Consider the following 12,514-nt stretch of genomic DNA (forward strand, 5'->3'; position numbering starts at 1 on the left):
GTTCTCACCCTGGTTCTCACCCTGGCCTGCTTCCCCTCTCGCCACATCTCTTCCTACTCATGCCTTCTTCACCTTGCTCCAGACACACAGACTTGCTTCTTATTCCTTGAAATAGCTGGGCTTGCTTCCATCTCTGTAACTTTGCACTTGTTCTCTCCGATTAGAGCGATCTTCCCCAAACCTGCATAGCTTCCTCCCCAACCTTTTTTTTTTTTTTTTTAGTTTTTTTTTACTCAAATGTCTTCTTCTTAGTAAAGTCTTCCTTACTCTCCTATCTAAAATTGCAAAACCCGCCACCCCAAAACTCTTATGCTTTCCCTTCTCTGTTTCTCTCCTTATCGTGGATCATACCTAACAGACAACACATTCTATTTGGTTTAGGGTCTATCTCCATGCGAGAATACAAGCTCCAGGAACTTGTGTCTCCCCCACCAAAATAACGACTGGCACTTTGAGGATAAGTCATTAAAGAAATGCTTTCAGATTTTAAGGAAGTTTTGTAATCTGTATTTCACTTTTATGTGTTAAACTCCATGAGTTTTGGTCTCAAAGCCCTGCGACTGCTGTTTTGATTCTTGTGGCCAGTGGGTGAAACGGACTGGAGATGGGAGGACGTTTCACATCAGTTTACACGACTTCTACACAGAGTGACGCTTACTGTTCCAGACGAGGAAATAAACTGTGTTTCGTGTATCCTTCGATGGAATAGCATTTAATACACATTTTAGTTTGACTATCTGATCTTTTTTAAATTCCACCCCATGAAAGTAGAATAATTAATATGAAATATCAGAAATTAAGCTAAATCGCTTATGCCTAATAGTGTTCTATGCTAAACAGAGGTTAAGGACAGCTTATCAGGCCAAATGAAAGGAGCAGAAGAAGGCTGGAGGAAAAAGTGTAGTTTCCAAATGCGGTTAACCTATTTCTCATTTACATTTCAACAGCTGCATGTGTCATTACAGTCTTCCACACAAGGTCAAGCCAAAAATAATGTTATTCCCAGATAACAGAGTTTTTCTCTACTTGGGAAGTAATAGAAAAACATCACAAAGGTGCTACCTAGATCTCTGAACATAACATATTTTAAAAAACGGAAAACCTAAACTTACTTCATTATGTTACGGTTAGCGAAACGGTACCATAGTAACAGATGAAGAAATATTAGTTTTCAAACTAAATCAAAATGACGAGTTCAATTTCTCAGGGCTTTTTTGGGGGCTATATTTTAATCTAGCCATTCCATTTCTGTTGTTTTTTTGATAGCTTATTGCACTGTATGGAATATAGTTACTTTTTTATTTTCTAATTCTTTATTTGAGGTAAGAATACTCGATAGCAGTAGTTTGAGTCATTATAGATTTAGAGAATGATGCGTGCTAGTTCGGTGTTTTCGTGTTAAATCTCAAGGTAGACCTTGGAACAATGAGGCTCGCACCTGATGGAGCTTCTCTTGCTACCTCCCGAGGTATTTCTCGGGGTGGTTATTATTTGAGTTGTTTGTAATGATCCAGAACTTGGCCCTCAGCTTTCCAGACTCAGCAGCCTGTTTTTTCAGCTCCCTGGAAGTGGCCTTGCCTCTCAGGGAGAAACTTATACTATGAACTCCAAACCCTGATGTATAAACAGAACGGCCAATTTATTAACCTACAGTAATGTTTTAACTCCTTCCAAACAAGCTGCATGGAAAGCCAAACTTTACCCAAGAGTTTGTTTGTTGAGTAATTGTGGAGTTGGTTCCATGATTTGAACGTTTCAAGATGCCCAACTGAGGAAGCCTGAGGTACCTCTCATCCATTGATTCAACAAGCTGAGGCCTTAAGGATGAATGTACCATCTTCTCAGCAAATGTTCCAGTAGGTTCTCACAACTTCCGTCTTTGAAAATATCCTTTTCTAATATTTTCTTTCTTGGGTTGTGTTATTACATCTCTCTAAGTGACTCTGGCACTATTTCTGCTTTGGATCATTGTGGATTGAATTTACCATTTATTTTCCACAGCACCGTATTATTTCCTTTATTTTTAAGTTCTTGTAGGTAGAGGGTAGGCAGCTGTAGGAACCAACATTTTTTATTTCTCTCTGTATATACATAAATGTGCCTCCCTATTAATTAACTTATGAGTCTGGTTTATTACCAGCCTAGTGGCCTGAAGGGTTTTAGAGATAGTGCCTTCTAGATACAGTTTGACAAGAGCAGATTATTTTGCTTACGGCTCCTGAATGATCACATTCTCTACTAACCTAGAGAGGCCTCTGCTATTTTAAGCTGTATTTTTATGGGTAGGTGGGCTGAGAGAAGATGCAGCTGTGTGCTTTTAACGTGAGCCCCAGAAGAGCCACATACACCATCGTGCCCTCCTTTGGCTTAATGGGTGCCACCTGGGCTCACGACCCCGAAGCGCCCACTCCCTGTCGTAGCGCAGAGGCCAGCTGCCTGGCCTTCCTCAAGTCGCAGGGTTTGGAGGAACATGGTCCCTTGATTATTTCAGTAAAAATGGCTTGAAGACCCAGCGCGTCCCCCACAAATTGTTGGCAATTTCTCCTAGCCACGTTTTCCTCTACATTTTTCTCTTTGGCATTTCTTTCTCCTCAGACTACCGGTGGCCTCCGTTCCTCTCCATGTCAGCAGGAGGCAGCCTCTTGGCATTTCCTGAACCCCAGGCCTGTAGAGAGTGGGAGGCAGGCCGCTAGGGATTTGTCAGGCCTTGGACAGGTTGGAAAGCGTGGTTCGGCGGCCCCCTTGGCTGTCGCGGTTGTACAGCACAGCCTACGTGCAAAGGAATCCTTCACAGTGACTATCAAACCTCCTTGGTCCTAAAATCCCAGCAGCCCTCCCTTTGCCCGGGCGCTGGTCGAGGACGGTTCTGTGCCCTGGAGTCGCAGGCGGGCCCTTGCCCTCTGGCTGGCCCGGGCTCCCCCCCACTGCCCTGCCCACGGGTCTCTGCCCTCCTCCCTACCGTTGCCCCCGTCCCCTCCCTCTCTGCTGCTGTGGGAAACCCTCACTTATTTTGAGGTGGCAACATTTGATTTTTATTTTTTCTCTCTCTAACCACCCTGATGATGAGCTGAGGGCTGTCATTTTATAACCAAAGGCAGGCGTCAATCGATTTGCTTCTAGAAGGTAGTTCTCCTTCTGGGGAGTTCCATCAGATTTTATACGTTGCGCCCTTTCCGTGGCCCACCCCATACAGCGAGTGAAGTGGCATCACCGAAGCATGAGAGCAGGTCTGCTAACCCCACATGGGGACCTCGCAGCGTCTTGATTCTCAGGCTCTCGCACATCTGGGAGGCCTAGACCTGAATCGACTTCCTCTCCCAGTGCAAAAAGAGTCGCTCTTGTGTCCTTTGTGGAGGAGGGTGGTCCTATAGCATGTTCTTCCTAAAGTATTACTTGGAACGTACATATTTATTTCAATGTTGTGGGGGCCCTGCAGGGCTTTTGACATGTTTGTAGGAACAGTGAAAAATTAGAGGACGGCTGAAAATAGCTGTTCATGTTCTTCAATGCTTCCAATAACAATGACGTTGTCTTCTGCTTAGTTTTTGATCCTACTTTCTGCTGAAAAATAGAATAATTTGAGTAACAACAACAACAAAAAGCCTTAAGTATATAGGGATCACCATTATTAGGTAGTGGAGCCAAATCTTTTCACATCCAAGGAACTAGAAACTCTTTCTAGTGTGAGGAAAAAAGGAGAGCTATTTCTTCACTAGCGTTCTATGGTGTGGTAAACTGGAAGGAAAAAAAAAAAAGAAAAAAGGAAGGAAGAAAGAAAGAAAATGAGAAAATGCTGTTTCCTAAGGCCGGATGGTACTATCTAGCAAACTGTGCATTTACTAAACCTTGGCGGGGGGTTGGGGGGTGGGAGGGTAGGGGCTGGGTTCCCCAGAATTCAGCAGTGGGTTCCTGGTTACCCAGAGGAGTTTAGATTCACTCTCTTCTCAAATTGCTGAGCCGTGAATAGTAAGGCCCAGGGAGGTAAAGGGTTAGGATAGCGGAACATGATTGGGGAAATAGACACCAAGTCAATTAGCCAGAATTACGTCGAGACAGGTAAGCTTGCCCGTATTATAAAAATAAGCAATACGATTCCTAGGAAGTAATCTGGGGAGAAATTAGGTTTTTACTTTGGGCAACTACAGTCTCAGGTCTGAAGGAAGCCTCCTTGGATTCAGATGTTTGCCTCAGGGAGCCCCTTAGATAGCAAGGGGGTTGGAACAGGAAGAGCAATTGCAGCATTGGCAACCGAAGGGAGTTATTTTTTGTTTTTTGAGTTTTGGCTATAATTTGAGGGTGACTGAAGGGCCTCTATAATGAGTCAAATTATGAAACTTTTAGAGAAATGTTCACCAAATACTTTTTAGAAAAATTGAGATGTTCCTTTCCAAGAGAACATTTTCCCATAAGTTTCAATAATGTTCATTCGGTTCACTGGCATACCTTAGGCTAAATTACTACCAGTTTTTATTAAAAGCTAATTTTCAGATTTTTATCAAACCAGCATCTGGAACACTGGACATTTAAACTTGCATTTTTCTGTAGGTAGGTAACCCAATTGTAATAATTACATTATGGAAAATTTATTACCTTCTCTTTTGCTCCTCATAATTTATTTTACCTGCTTTTGTAGCTTAGGGTGAATTGTTGAGAGTCAGAGATCAGTAAGAAAGTATTTTCCAGTCGCATTGCTGTGTGGGTACATTATGCTTTAGAACATAAATTCTCATCCATTTCTTAATATGTAGAGAACAAGCCAAGTTCCATAAAAGTATTTTTTAAATGACCAAAACAAAACCAAAACCAAACAAATAACAACAACAACAACAACAACAACAACAAAAAACCCAAGCCCATAATACTTGAAATGGAAAAATAAGAAAAGAAGCCTTTTTGGTGTCTATTGTTCCTTTCTGTTGGGATTCACTTGAGTGTCTCTATCTCTATTTAAAAGTAAGTTATTAATAAGACAAGAAAGCAAAAAAAAAAAAAAAAAGAAAAAAAGAAAAAAAACCTGGGGCATACACTCTATTCAGATATAAAATGTTCTAAGAAGGAAAGTGAAAGTTTACTACTCCCTAGGAATAAAAATTTGCCAGGGTTGTTGAACTGTGGAATGTTAAGTGTCCCCAGATGAATTCACAGCATTCAGGAACAGTGGATATACGATCTGGCTCATCTTCAAGAAAATGATTCTACTCTGTATTTTGAGATGCTTCATTCTATGAAATTAAATTAATTTAGGGGATTAGTCACAGTCGTGATGCTGAGAGGAAACACAAACTGTTGGAGGCAGCTCTAGGCTCAGTTTTATGATCACTCGAAAAGTTCTCTGAACACATAAAAATCCTCAGGCCTTAAAAACCCAAATGAACACCGAGTGACTCTTATTATTGAAGAGATGACTTAGGTTGCCTATCTCGGGTGTCCAGGAGCCTTTTACACTTTCCAAGGTTAAGAGCTTCTGACCGTTAACTGAGCATATCCTTTAGAAGTGTGGAAAACCGAATTCAACAACGTAGCGCCACAGAGCCTCGCAGGCTTGGGAGGGAAAGGATCATTCGCTCAGCTGGCAGGCACCAAGCACTGCATCATGTGATTCACTGGTCAGTAATGGTTTTAGCCCTAAACACCACCCCCCCTTTTTTTGGGATTGTTTGTGATTAATCCATTCAAACATCTGTCTCTATATTTGTTTTATTAATGTATATTAGACACCCTCTCCAGGTATCTATACCTATTGATTCTGTACTTCTATCCCAGTTCATCCTGTGTCTCCGTGTGGGAACACACAACGTGCACACATAAACACATGTACGTATACATGCGTGTGTGTGTGACGGTGCTCCGTGGCCTCGCCCTTTAGCATTTAACATATTTCACAAACTTACAGAAGACTATTGAGAGTGGATGAGAAAGTTGCGTGATTCACAAGCTAAAGTTCATTTGAATAGTGTGAGGCCTGTAAGCTGCTCACTTCATTCTGAGCATGATCGATTGATTCATACTCCGAATGGAGGCAGGGCAGGATATTATGAGCTTCCTTGTCTCTTACTGAGCGATGATTTATACCTTCCTGACAAATTTATTTGAAAAATGATCGGATAATTTCATCCTATATTTAAGCGCTATTAGAGGCGATAAATCATACTTCGAAAGACGCATAGGGTACTGGAGAACTTGTCTTCCCAAGGTGAGAAAATTCACTTTAAAGTGGCTTTATCCAGCACAGTGGTGGTCCTGAAGAAGGGACTAATCCCTACTCACTCATAGGGTTTTAATAGTGTGTGATCGCACCACTGGCCTTCCTTCATATTTCAACACTCAGGTGCCAGCCAGGGATTTCTTGCAAACGGCGTTCTAAAATGTTACCTGCTTCTCCGAACCTTCCATTCAGGAAGAGAGTGAAATATATCTAAAATCTGGCGTCTCTGTTTCAGTGCTTTAGAATTATGGGCTACAGGCCATGGAGTCCATAAAAAATGTGCTGCATAGTTAAACGAAATGATGCTTTACGTATAGAGGGTGGGAGAAACTTCTTAGCAGATCACAGGGGGAAAAGAACATTTACAAAGAGGAGAGTTTTTCCAACATCTACAAAAGGTCTAAGTGATGATCACTACTAAGAAATATTTGATCTTCACATTTTTTGGAGAGTAAAGGAAGTGCTGGGATTGAGGGGCAGGAACCCAGCCCGCAGAACCCCTGCTGCCTTTAGTGCCCTGGTTGGACATCTGTGCTGTTGGCCGTGGTAAGTGGGTAACGGCAGCGAGTGCTGGGAACAGAAAGGGACCTGGAATGGAGGTTCAAGCCGTACGTAATCCTGGCAAACGTGATTACTTCAAAGTGATCTTTGCGTTTCTTTCTTCACAGTAAGTGCCTACAGCGCTCAGACGATGCGTTCCTTTTTGTTTTAATCTGAAAGTATGGTCTCTCAACAGGATAGAAAGGTCTTTGTTGAGAATAAAAATAGGCCAGTAACGGTCCCAGTCCTCTCCCCGTGATTCCAAGGAAAGTCTGATTTATGGCTTCAGCTCTGCTGTTGGACAGAGGCCTCAGCCCATTGGAAATCTCCAGAGCTGTGGGAGAGGGGAGAGGCTGTGGTCCACCGCACTTGGGCAGTTCCAAGGCCTGGTTTGCTTTTGGCCAAATCCAAATGCTAACAGTTTGTTAGGGCCTTATTTACCAACTAGCCCTGGCTGGGCTAAGAAACTAAGTATGGATTCTAAATGGGGTCTCTATGACTTAAGACTGGATAAACAATCAGACTTACTTTCACATTTATCAGTTATGTGGGACTGTTTCCTGGAAAAGAAGTTAATTGTAGCATTCCTCATTGTGCAGGGGCAAAAAAAAAAAAAGCAAGGCAAAGGAATTTTTTTCCCCTTTTACAATATCAGTAGAAAATGGAGCATAATGCAAAGCCAAATTGATCAACTGTTATTTTTAGGTGAGATGAGTTTTTAAGACTTGATTTGGGCAAAACCGTTTCAGTCTACTCTGCTGTCCTGGCATAATTATTAATAGCGTCCCCCTTGAATCTCGAAAGTATGCAAGTTCAGACAATAAATGCTATGGTCATCCTGCTTTTAAGAATATAAGTATGTTTTGATTTTTAGATAGGCATAATATGTTAAAATGGTGGTACACAGAAAATAGTTAGGATTGAAGAAGGTATAGAAATTAACTTTTGGAAAGTTCTCCCACCAAATTAAAAGCATCCCTAGGACCCCAGAGAAACTCATCTGGGAGCTTCCACAGTTCTAGGAACTAATTCATAACATAAAGAATATTTCAAAGAAACTCCTGTACTTCTACACTTAATACATCGTTTCAATGGAAATGTTATTTTTTTTAAATTTATTTTATTTTATTTTTTGTGCAAGAGCAAGTGATTTCTCCTCCTCTGCACATTTTTTCATCTGTATATACGAGGATACGAGAGTTTTCTGGAATATGTGATTCTCAGCGAGAAATAAGAGGTTCTTTCAACCTGGTGAAATACAGAGATAGCTAAAATATGGGAGGGGAGAACAGTCAGTACGAGAGGTGAGAATTCCCGTAACAGATCTGACCTGTAGGTGGGATCAGTGTTATTTTTGTCTCAGATCCAAAACCACTTATTTTTTTCATTTAATATTCATGCAAAGTTTGTAGTATAGTTTTCAGATCACTGTTAATTGTTAGTTTAAAAGTAAATATAGCAATCGTGAGCTAGGATAGAGGTAACTTCAAAAATGAGTAGATTTGTAGGTACAGTGTGAGGGTGGCTATATGAAATCCAACTTGATTAAGCTATACAATAGTTATACTCAACTTCTAAACTATATAGACTAAAATCAAATAAAACTATATGCAAAAAAGGTAGATTTGTGTGTGTGTGTGGGGGGGGTCTATAGTGGGCATCTATGGTATTGTCTACGTGAGCTGCTGTCCTTCCGTCTCTGGGACCACCCCTAATGTCTTCCACATGGTTTGAGAGTGACCTGCTTCCTGTGCACCATCTCCTTTTTCTTACAGTTATTTAGTTCAAGTACAGACGTATGACCCCAAACTAAGCCAACCTGAGACTTTGCTTGGGACTTCTCATCCTGTAGTTGAGAGAGAATCAACATCTTCCAGGTGGAGAAATGTGTAAGATAGAAAGTGTGTGAGCTGCCACCGTCATGTGAAAGCAATTGTCTACAGTGTTAGAGACAGGGACAGAGAGAAAAACAAGGTGGTGGTGGGGAGGACAGCCACCGGGATTTTATCACTGGTTCCAGGTTTTCCTGAAGAACAATTATCTCCCTGTCCTTGTCACCTTCTATGATTTAGCTCTTTCTTGATCTCAGGAATCCAGTGATGTCCCTCTTTTTAACTAAACCAGCTTGAGTTAGAGTCCTGATGAATACAACACCCTTAGGATCTCAGCTGCGGTTTGCTCTATTTTAAAAATACCCCTAAAAATACCCAACCTTTAAGAGGGTTGACTTTTATTTTTTGTTTTTGTCACTTTAGGGGCTGGTAGCTACAGAATAGCCAAGTGTGCATTCTAGTGAAAAGTGGAAGGAGGAGAAATTAAGAGAGAAGGAAGGAAAACCCACAAAGATGGCTGCTTTGTCGCTTGGTGCCAAGAAGTCTCTTAAAATTGAATGGGAGTAAATGGATTTGTTATGAAGAGTAGAAGGAATGTAAAGCATTAAGGAGAGAGGATTATTTAAAATTTGTTTTAAGTGAACTGAAGCACTCATCAAACATTTTTTTAAAATAGTAATTGAAAGAAAAAGCTCTATTGTGGATATGTGAAGAATTGGAGCTCAGTTAGGTTTTGAAGAGTACAGAGAGGTTTCAGCCAGGATGGGCTACGTTAGGCTACAGTAGGACACAATTAAAATATCTCAGCCGCCACACACTGAGTAATTCATTCTTGCTGTGTGTCCAGGCCAGCTGTAATCCATGGAATAACATCTTGCACTGGCAATTAAATGCTTTTGCCAGGATGTGACATCACTTCCACTCATTTCATTGGTTGAACTAGTTTCTATGGCCCTGTCAAGCTTTGCAAGGTGGATACAAAGTATAATGCTTTCACGTCCTTGAAAACGGTAAGATGGACGTATCTTTGCCTGGTAATAATATTTACCACAATAGGATTATGAGCAGAAAATCTGGATCCCAAGTTCACCAAAATCCCAAAGTTCCCATTTCAGCTCAATCCACTGGACTTCCCACCAGGAAATGTTTCTGTTGACTTGGGAGTATCTTAATACCTCCCATGGTTTCATAAGTCTAGTTTCTTCATCTCTAGCAAGTTTTTAACAATGCTCCCCAGATATTACTGTTGTGAGGATCAAATGTAAGCAATAGTATATAAAAAAGGTTTGAAAACCTGGCAGCCCTATTCAAATATAAAATATGTCGTAGTGGTCACATTTGGTCTTTTCCCCCCTAGTTTTTCATGAGACACTATTTTCCTATTGAATATTCATATGATACTACTTTTAAATGTGAAAATATCCTGTCATAAGAGAACATACATTAGGAAGTACTTATGATCCCTTACCTGTGGTTTATTGTTTCTCATTCGAGCGGCTTAAAATTGTGAGCTTTTGTAAACTTGGGTTTTAAATAGATCTCACTTCCATTGATGAAAATGTGTGAAATATGTCATTAGAGTTTCTGTGCCTTGAGTTTCCTCTTCTAAATCCAACATTTCTTCTTTAACCCCAGTTTCTCAATAAGAGGGAGAATTAGTTCCTTCTTTTAGAAAGATAATTTACCGTTTTTCTAAAGAAACGTGAGTACACATTCCTTAGCTTCACAAAAGAGAGAAGTACAAAAGCATTGCTTACCTAAAATATATTTTAATCCTGGACTGTTCCCTCGAAGTTTGTTTTAATTAGGATAGAGATATAAATGGGACAAACTATTATGTCTTCTTTCAATTCCCATTAGAAAACTTTTGCTTAGTTTCAGGTGGTTATATTTTGCTATGAATCATTAAGAAAATTTCCACTGATCTGTGACATAATATTTTAATCCCATGAGGCTTTACAACTGTAATTTATAATGTTGAGGTTAAAAGATTAATTTCAATACAGCATTAAAATTACATATAAATATTCTTTTAATTAAAACAAATAAGCAGCCAAATTTATAACAAGCACTTTGTGCATATGAGAGAAATTATGTAGCGGAAGTGGTCTTCCTGGAGATGATTTAGATATATCCAGAGAATTAGATAATGTGAATAATGGACTCAGAAAATATTTCTTTTCTACCTCCAGAGTATTTCTGTTTCTATCATTTCCACTTAAAAAAAAATTACTTCTGACAATTAACTAAAGTGTGTTTCTTCTTGCCCCTATTCTTCTATTCACTAATTCCTATTACCCAGCTTACTGATCCTGCTTGTCTCCCCACTCCTGAGCTCTTATCCTGTACTCTTCTCCTTGGATACTGATATATTTATCTTCCTCTCTTAAAACGTTGTCAAAGGTAAATATCCTAAGGCATTTTTTGAAAATTCAAGGAATTTCACTCTTAATCATTTTAAATTATATTACATAATGCATCCAGTCACTTTATTTTTCTAGGCACCATGATCTTCTTAATGGTATTTCTATCTAAGTTGAATATAATTTATGGCATTTGTAACTGTTCATGTTGAGACGCCTGAAAAACACTGAGACAAAGTACACAGTTTTCATAATTCTGTTTGTTACCCGTTCCTTCAGTGCTGTCCGATAGAATTCTCTGCCGTGCTGGAACTCTTCTCTATCTACTCTGTGCTATATGGCGGCCATTGGTCACATAGAGCTACTGAGCTCTTGGAATTTAGCTAATGCAACTGAAGAGCTTAATTAATTTGAATATGAATAGCCATCCGTGGCGCACAGGACAGTGCACCTAGATGATGAGCAATGGCATGTGCTTTACTAGTTAAGCTTAATTATACCTCTATCAAGAAGGGTTGAGCATATTATCTAACATTGCACTATACTGGTGAAGACCATATTCTGCTTTTACTCACTTTAATATGAAGAGACCCCCAAAAAAGTCTGGAGAAGAATGCTAAAAAAGATTTGTCGGGGTGGGGGCCACCTGGGTGGCTCAGCCAGTTAAGCATGTGACTCATGAATATGGCTCAGGTCATGATCTCAGAGTTGTGAGATCGGGCCTCACGTCAGGCTCTGTGCTGGGCCTGGAGCCTGCTTAAGATTCTCTCTCTCCTTCTCCCTCTGCCCTTTGCCCATCCCCCTCTCTCCCTCTTCCTCTATCTCTCTCAAAAAAGAAAAAAAAAGCTTTATGAATAGGTCAACCAGTAAATTACCAAATTTAAAAAATGGCATCTCCTTCCTGAAGCCATCACTGACCTTTGCCAACTTCTCTTTCCTTGTCCATGCTTCAGTGGTCTCTTCCCTTTTTTAAAATCCCACAGCAATTTATACCTCTTTCATGGTTCTTGTCAGATTCTACTCTATATTCGTGTTAGTTATGCTCCTGTTTTATCTCCCCTTTGAGGGTAGGACTCAGAAGAAATCTGGTTGATCTTTGTGTTTCTCAGAGCACCTAGCTTATACAATCAATACGGCACTGGGGCTCGATGTATAAAATGTCTGTCTTCCTGTGGAGGCCAACGATCTGAAGGTGACCATCAGGTGGAGGCCTCCCAAAGTCTCCACTATGAGGCCCGAGCTTGAGTAAGATGTGTGACCTCGGCCAGGAAAGGTTACCTTTGATTTCTGCTCACAAGTCGCTCTGGTGAACTCTGACTTCACACTCATTTGACATGGCCTTCCTCTGTAACCAGTTTGAATATTTCCTCTGCTTTGTTCTATTTCCTCCTTTTGCCATTTTTTGCCTCTAAAATTACTTTTGGTGGGATTACTTTTGGTGAGAGGGCTGTTGTCTTCAAATTTATATTTTTATTGAGTGTTACGGTAAACTAGTAGTGACTACTAGGACCCGTTAGAGGAAACCACATTATGTACTTCTTATTATTAAATCCTCAGCAAATTCCTTTCCAGGT

This window comes from Canis lupus, chromosome 13, assembly GCF_048164855.1.
Source record: "Canis lupus baileyi chromosome 13, mCanLup2.hap1, whole genome shotgun sequence".
In the NCBI taxonomy this organism is placed as follows: domain Eukaryota; kingdom Metazoa; phylum Chordata; class Mammalia; order Carnivora; family Canidae; genus Canis; species Canis lupus.